This window comes from Lissotriton vulgaris, chromosome 7 (assembly GCF_964263255.1).
Source record: "Lissotriton vulgaris chromosome 7, aLisVul1.2, whole genome shotgun sequence".
NCBI classification, from domain to species: Eukaryota; Metazoa; Chordata; class Amphibia; order Caudata; family Salamandridae; genus Lissotriton; species Lissotriton vulgaris.
In genome coordinates, this window is record NC_141695.1 from 515,454,575 (window position 1) to 515,463,207 (window position 8,633).

Here is an 8,633-nt window from a genome sequence, read left to right on the forward strand (position 1 = left end):
CTAAGCATTTATGGGAGTGCATATCAGGAGAAAGGCCGTTTGTGTAAACAATAGGAGAGGACCACGCGCATTTTCCGAAGTGCAGTGCGACGTGCACAACACATCTACTTCATTTGAGGATTTTACATTAGAAACAGTTACGTTACAGAAGGACACATTCATGTTGGTGGGCACAGGTGGGATTAAGCAATTTACCCGGAGTCACAGGATTGTTGAGCCAACGCCGAGACTCGAACCTGGTTCCCCAGTACCAAAGTGGGCAGCTCTGGCGTTTACGCCACACTCTCTCCCCTTCTCGTTGCTTTCCTAGATTTCTGTCTCCTGGCCTGCGTCCCGGCGAGCACTGGTGCTCACGATCACACCTATTTCTGTTGGCAACCAGGACACTCCTGCAAGCCTCCTGCGGCAGGCGTGTTTCCAGAGATGGTGCACAAGGTAACCCCGGCACCCCTCGGGACCAGACAAGCTGCCAGAATGTTTCTGCCATGGAGAAAAAAGTTCTATAACATGCACAAATTAGTGTTCATTATAGTAACGTCGTGCTGCTGTTTTAATTTTTGTAAGCAGCTCGTCGAAGGGCCTTACTGTTAGGGAAGACATTTATTTCGCTGAAATATTGACGTGTAAACAGCCACAAAGAATGCATTTTATGTGACCTTTATACAATATAAGAAATCATTCTTATGTGCTAAATTTCGTCTTGGCTTCTGAAACTGAAATCATGGTGCGGCACATCCAATTAATGATGCAAACACCTCCTGCAAAGAAAGTCCTTGCGTTCGACTACCTACCTAAAACATAAACTCACATCTTCGGTGAAAGATATTTTTCTGAACTAGGCACAGACTTGCGGTTAACGCATCCCCGGCCCCGCAGTCTTTCTTTCAGAGGGGCTCGGCTTTGATGTGAAGATGTGAAAGCGAGCGGGTTCCTAATAGCTCCCCTTCTGCATGGGCCCCACAGACTCCAACGTGAGACAAAGACATTCAATTGTGAATATGGTCAAGGCCTCTGTGTTGTCAGGCCAACAAAAAGCTGACGTGTGGCTCGCCATGTTAATTCATTCAGACACATCTAATCGCGTTGTTTGCATCATTTTCAACTGTGTTCTTTAAAGCAGCACTTCAGTTGGGAAAAGAAACGGCGCAAGCCTTTCAACCGATAGCGATGATTGGTTTAAAAAATGGGCATCTTCAAATTTGCATAGCTGCCCCCTGCACAATAATCATGAGGGTATGGTTACATAAAGAAGGGAAAACTTACCTGACCGCCGATCAGCGCAGCCTGCATCTTCAAGGTTCTGCGACCTTGGCGCCTTCACTGGAGCGGAAATCCCGCCCTCCCTCCTCATCCAATCCTGGCGCTGGAGCTGCGCCAGGATTGGCTAAGGAGGCACATTTGCTGCTCGCCCTGTCGCCCTTTGGAAACCCGGGCTGTGGCAGCAAACAAGCACCCCTGGGTCCCGCTGGGGAACTTACAGTGCGCATGCTTGAGAAAGTTTTCAACTTCCCCAAGCATGCGCACTGTACTTCCCCAGCGGGACGGTCTGCTGCAGCCTGAGTGTGGACTGTCACTCAAGCTGCAGCAGGCCACCCCCCCTGTGCAATTCCCGTCGGCGGCTGATCTGTTGCAATACTAGAAGATTGGCCGGCGGCCGCGATGCGGGTCCATGGTGGCTGGTGGCCTGAATTCTATGTGCAAGTCTGAAAGTGTTTTAAAAACAAAAGCTCTGACCAGGGGCTTTTCGTGACCTTAAGTACACACTTGGCATGGAAATTGCTTAGCTCGCCCCAGGATACCAGTGTGACTTTGAATCGGTGCTGTGTTGTCATCAACCTGAACAAAGCGTGTCTGGACCTGTAGTAGCTGTTTCGCTAATAAAACATGTGCCTGCAAGTCACACCTCTGAGAGTGTTGTAGATTTTGAAAAATCCAGAGTGGCTGAATTTACCCTCATGACATGGAACCCGTCGACTGCAGTGTGCAGAATAATTGTTGTGGTATTTGTGTGCCACGTCCCCCGAACGCGCAAAAATATAAATCCCTCTCCATTTTTGCCTTTATGGATGCATTTAATAAAATATTATAAAGAATACTGTTCTAACACTTTGAAACATAAAATCGCATTATTTAGGTTACTATAAAATGCAAAACTGTTTTTAAATAAATAAAAGAAAAACACTTCTAAAAGCAATATGGACTGCCTTTAGAAGATAAGTACCCCCCCTAATGGCTCTGCCGACGCTAGTTGGCTTTGGCATTCAGCATACAATTAAGTTTGGTTTGTTTCTTTCTTTTTGTTACTGTACAACGTGGCCTCAGCCATCTCGATTGCCATTCTAAAACAGCTGATGTGTGCCCAAGATTTGGGAAGCAGCATGCACGTGCAGGCATCACAACGCATGTACATAGAAACATCCCAACACGTGACGGACATTTTTAATTTTACCAGGTTCACATCACCGACAGCCATGCTGGAATGCTAAACTAACAATAAAAAATGTGTATAATCAAAAGTGATGCGTGCAGACCATTATTTCTTATCAACTGCCAATCCCTCCGTAATTAAAAAAAAAAAACCAAATCTTGCAGAATGTGATGGGGAATGGGCTGAGGACTAATATTAGCAAGCCGGGGCAATGAGAGTGTGAGACCGCGGCGGCCCTCCTAATAAAAAATCCAAAATGGAAAAAGCCATTATTTAATTTAATTGTACCTGGGGACTACTTGAAATAATGCACACCAGCAAAATGCTGCGGGCAGTGATTCCATTGCTAAAGGACACCCCTGCCAGTCTGTGACAAAGGCCAGCTGAATCACAGTAGCCAGTGGCTGAAAGGGGCGGGCCGAAGTCCTATTTTTGTGCCGGATTGTGTACGTTATATTTCGTGCTGCATGAGAGAATGGAAGATTTTCTCGGTAGACACTCAGGTGGTCTGCAGCTGTAGCATTATAATATACCACCAACATCTGGCCACCCAGCTAGGAGATTACACATCAGAGAGAACTGTGTCTCTCAGGAACAAAAACTAATTTCGCAGCTTATTTTACTCATTGGACGTTTGTTAGAACTGTTAAATTAAAGCTATTTCTAGTTCACAATTTACCTCTACTGGCTCTGTTGATGGTAGCTAGCTGCGAATATGGGAAAGAGCCATTAACGGGCAAAGCAAGTATAGAGCAGTCATGTTTAGCAGGTTTTACACAGTTTCAGATTTTATGGAAATATAGAAGAGGCTAACAGCTGTAAATGTCTATATAAGTGAGTTACCTGAAAGAGCATCCGTCCAGCTGTGCTCAGAGACTGTTGACATGCACACCTCTTAGGTTTGGTATTCAGAAGTCAAGTGCCGAGAGGATGAGGACAGCCATGGCAGTGGTCATTGCATGTATGAAGTTTGATTTACATAGCACAAACCTATCTGGGAATCAAAAGGGGCTGTATGTTACACAAGGGGGGTGGGGGTAGAGAGATGATCTAAGACCGTATACATCAAGTGGAGATTACACAAACAAATTGCACACCTTTACACACAGTAAGGTGAAGTGATTGCCGAGATTCACACAAGGTTGAGCCAAGTGTAGAGGCCAGGATTTGAACGTTGGTTCCAAGGTTGGCAGCTTGACCCTCTCTTCCTCTTTGCCATTCTTAATGAAGTAAGACTTAGAAGGATATCCTGGGAGAATTTAAATTGGTACAATAAAAACTGAGGCAGTAGCTGAGAATTGTGACTTATGAGACTGGTCTAGATCAAACTTAAGACTGTGATCTAATACTAGAACGACACTAGAAAGTCCCACAATGAGAGAACTACTATAGCTACAGTGAAAAAAGGTCTGATGGGGGAAATACGTTTTATGTCTCTGAACAATTGTTACAAGACCAACCGTGCAGAAAGGAGGTGCAGGGAAATTCAAATTAAGCAGGATTACATGTATTCCAGTTGTTTCTAGGCTATGTCCTCTCTGGACAGAAAAACAAATACCCCAGTTCATGTTTAGACCCTTTTTTTTTATAGTTTAATTTTATTAGCATAGTTACTTAAAAAAATCTGTGTTCTTCAGTTTGACTCTCTTGGCCATTCCAAGCAAATTTGCATATGGCTGTAATGCCACATAAAAGCTAAAACAATGGAATGCACCCTAATAATTACCACTGGTTTAGATAAATGCCTTTCAATTCCTCACTTTAATGCCGCCTTTCATATGAAACCCTTCTTTGAAGAGGACTACTTTCTGAACGTTTGTGACTTGGGGGCAGGGGGGGTGTGCAAGGCTATTCAGTGAGGAACTGGGTGAGACCAGAGACAATGTACTCTCATGGCTTTCCTTCTATTTGGCCCACCTACGTTTCCCCTGTCTGATTTTTCTGTTGTTGCTGATAAACGTTCTGGCAGGTTGTTAGCACACAGAAGTTTTGCAGTATTGTCATCTGTGAAAAAAGAGGAGGCTGTGCGCAGGATTTTGTCCTCTGATCTCCGGCACCATGTTAGTGAGTACATGTCTCTCAGTGCAGGTGTTGTTCTCTGTATTTTTTGAGTGATGAATGAAGGATGACTGCTTGCTTCAGAGCTCGTGGATTTTCAATGTAAACAATGTTACAATGATCCAAGCAGGATAGTACCCAATCACCCACAAGGAAAGAGTGTCAGGATCTTCCTTCGTCCCATGAGGTGGAGGTTTGAGCTCCCATTTGTGTCTTTGTCTTATTAAGGGTGCCTCAAATGCATATCATGGCTTAGTATTGAAAAGAATGTCTACATAACCCCCAATGATACGGAGTCATTTAGCGATTGGTGTTTGACAATTATAGACCGTTTTAATTCTGGCATGGCGCTTCAAGAAATTATGATAAACACTTGTTTTCTTGTGTTTCAGAACGGAGCCATATTTGGAAAGAGGCATTTTCAAGAGCGCCCTTTGTAACAGCAATGAAGGAAACCTGGGAACACTACTTGGCAAATACCTCGGAAAGCTCAACTTTGGCTGGAAGCAAAAGCAAGGAAGTACTGGGCCGGTCAACTACAGCTACAAAGCCCTCTCTCCTGAGTATTGGAACTTGCGGATTCCGAGAACTCTAAGATCCCAGTGTGATGGGCAGTGATTTAAAGTCTATGTGAAATGGCACAAATTCTGAGCCCGGCACGCATTCTTCTCACATAAGCAAAGAAAAGCACCCGTAGCTGCTTCTATACCGACCAGACGACCAAAATGAAGTACAGACACAAGCATATTTTCATGTACCTACCTCAGCAACACCGCTTTCAGTCAAGAACCTCGCCTACTTAAGATATATGATGAAGAACTTGAAGGATCATCAGCTAAGAACATCAACATACTGAAGCATTGTTAACTGCATAATCGTCCACAACTTGACAAACTCACACACCCGTGCCACATTTAACTTGTTGTCATTAACTCCGTGTCATTTAAAGAGCAGTGTGTTCACTAATGGCAGGGCATACAAGGGTTCCATGTAGGGCAAACAGGAAAAGACCAGAAGCTCTCTGTCGAGGCTTTTCAGCCTTGTCCTATGAACAATGCTGTGGAACCACTTGAACTTATTGGCCCTGACTTGCAGAACTTGCTCATTAATGCTTCATATGAATCTTGGTGGCTGCTCGTTTAAGCTAAGATAGCAAGAGTGCATCGAATTACTACCTACATTAAACATCCACTTGGGTGAGACACTTCGTAAGCAAGGGGTGAATTAATGAATCCGCTATTTTGTAAGCTTGAACGGAAATAGCCAATTAAATTGTTTTTAAAAGGCACCAAGTGAGGAACTAGCTAATCAGATTGGTTGATACATACTGGTGCATCAACCAACCTCATTGGTTAATTCTAACAGCCATACAATCTATCAATTAAATTGATGGGTATGGGCACTAAAACGATTCCTGCTGACTTAGATTCTGGTGTTCAGCCTCAAATGATCTGATTATTATGCTGTTGTGTTCTGATGTCACACTGCTTGCCCATGTTGTGCTTCCTGTCGGTTTCAAATAATGTTTTCTACTCTGAACTAGATGTCAACTTGCTGGATCAACCTTTGAAACAGCCTTTTTAACTTTCACAGTGTGCATGCCCTCTTGTCCCCTAGCACCTCACTGCTTCCATTCTCTGGTGATGAGATGGGGGTTGCAAATAAGTGGATTGGCTAGCTCTCCCAGGTACATGCAAGCAAGAGGAATAGGAGGAACCAAAAGCGGGGGCTACCTCTGGTATCCCATCTCTCCTTGTTAATATAAATTATCATTTAGTCCCTGCTGCATTTCGATTAAACTAGGATCCAGGTTTCTTTGGAGAGAGGAAATATGCAGTGGGCTCTTCTAGTCAATGAAACGGGTCGATTATAGTAGTTGACTACGAGGTCTTATTCACTCACGTTTTTAAAACTATATGAAGGATTTCCGAGATATGTCCCCAGTATCTGGGGTTTTAAAGTGTTTTTTTTCTCAAAACCTACAGTTTTCGCTTATTTAGCTCCTCCTTTTTAAAAAATATATTTTGTGACTTTTTTTACAGCAAAAGTAATCAATAACATTTCATCACAAAACCCAATATCGCTGTTGTTATTTTGTACATTACAAACAAAGTGACACATTCATTTGCTGCTTGATTGTATCTTTTGGTGTAGGGAGGTGACTGGATTTCAGTACTGCACTTTTGAGATAATTTCACATTGGGTGCCAATTTCAGGGCCACATGTCGTACGTTAGTAAAATTTCTTACAAATGTTTACTCGTTCTTGTTCATACCATAAATATTTTTTTTACATAATGTTAATAATATATTATCAAAGTATGTATATTTTTTCTATATTGCTGTTGTCAAATCCTGTGTACTTTGTCCTGTCACGTTGATCCTACTGTTTGTGGATGGCAGAGGGATGATCTGTTGGAAAGTCAGAAGATTGTCTAACAGGCCAGCTCCTCTGAAAATCCCGAAATTAGAAGGTTTTCCAATGACCTGTCCGCTGCCAATTTGTGTTCTGTTCCCTACGAAGTCCGTTAGCTGCCAAGTGACAAAAAATAAGGAATGCATCGATCTGAGTGATCGGGATCACCTGCTCTGCAAATTATCCCATATGTGTCAAGTAGGGGGAATAGAGGACAATAACTGGGACCTGGATCGGATGTCACAGGTGAATCATTTATATAGTGTTTCCTGTGTATTAAGATTGAGATTTTTACCATGTGAAAAATAATTTACTGTTCTGCAAATTGAAAAAAGATGAGCTGGGTGAGAGTGAAATCCGGAGATTGGTAGAAAGGCCAGTGCTGGTAATAGGCTCATTGGGATGAGGTGGTGTTATGGAGCTAACTGGGTTCCATTCCCAATAGCCTTTCACAGACTTTGGCCTCTCTGGCTATCTTCCAGTTTTCTGACTGAGCCATCTATGTTTGTCAATGGATGAATGTGATATTTACTATCATAGCTGCCAACTGGTCCCATGTCATCAGGATGACTTTTTGTCCATCCTGTTTTCAAACAGGACCAAGAATGCTGGGACTTTAAAGCTTAAACTAATAGGGGGAAATGTAAACTATAAGTTCTGTCATGCTGAGTGATGTTGGTTGAAAGGCTTGAACAGGATGAAGGTCTCTTCGGTTGACCCCTTTGAGCCAAGGAAACATCCTGAGATTCCAAACATTTCCACCTTTAGCCAGAGTTTACTTGCTTCTCCTGCTGTGCTTCAGGGTCATCATTTGCCCAGGCATCATGTGATCCTCGCCCACCTATTTCAGTGGGTTAGGGTTCTTTCATGTGTCCTAAAATAAATTCCTCTGCAGGGCTCATTAATGTCTAACATTTCATGTCGATTATGCATTTGTTAATATGAAGGGCTTCTTGCCAGGGTCTCCAACCAGTTCTTTATACATAAAATGATCCTATTCCGAGTTTCACCCTGTATTGTATGGAATGTTAATTGTTATCCTTGAAAAATTTGTTAAAACTGTTTTTCACTGATATACGTTGGTTTTTTAATAAATGTATGTGTTTACTGCCCATTGGTTGGGAGCTGTGCTGCATAAAAGGGAAATCTAAATAAACAAAATGAATCCTTTTTTATTTGCTGTCAAATTGCACTATCTTTATGTATGTTGCACTGCAAATTGTTGGTACTAAACTCCAGAAGACAGTCAGTTGTTTCACGAGCGACTGAGAGAAGCAAAATTAAGAAATTCATCGATAAACGAATGAGGCGCAATCCTGCTTAAGGCAGCTCAGCAGACAAGAGCCTCAGAGCTTCTTACTACTGGAAGTGCAAACATGTATGCCCAAAAAAAGTGAGTTGCGTGCTTTTAAGGAGAATGAGGCAGGTAGAACTTACTGCACACCGATATGACACATTGGAAGCCAGTCAGAGAATAAAGAGGTATCATCTTCATGTAGCTGATGTAGGTAGAACACAGCATAAAGGCCCAGCATGAGCAGAGACCAACGCAGTGTTCGGCCCAGATCCTCTCCAACTCTACCCGTTGTCCCACCTCAACACACGATGACAAGAGTACACTCTAGTTGTTGCCATTCTCAAACACAGCACGACTGCTAAGGCTAATCTCAGCATCCACATAACAGCGGACCACAATACACTTTACTACACTTCTCCTCTCTTTCATAACAAC

At 42.9% G+C, this 8,633-nt stretch overlaps 1 long non-coding RNA gene across 1 annotated transcript in view; it reads left to right on the forward strand.

The window, feature by feature from the left end:
• LOC147701970 (uncharacterized) overlaps window positions 1–8,074 on the forward strand; it is a 29,491-nt gene extending 21,417 nt beyond the window's left edge. The window contains exon 2 of the long non-coding RNA XR_015297490.1: window positions 4,879–8,074. This is a non-coding gene — a long non-coding RNA (uncharacterized LOC147701970). The remainder of the gene's footprint in view (window positions 1–4,878) is intronic.
• Window positions 8,075–8,633: the final 559 nt, after the last annotated feature.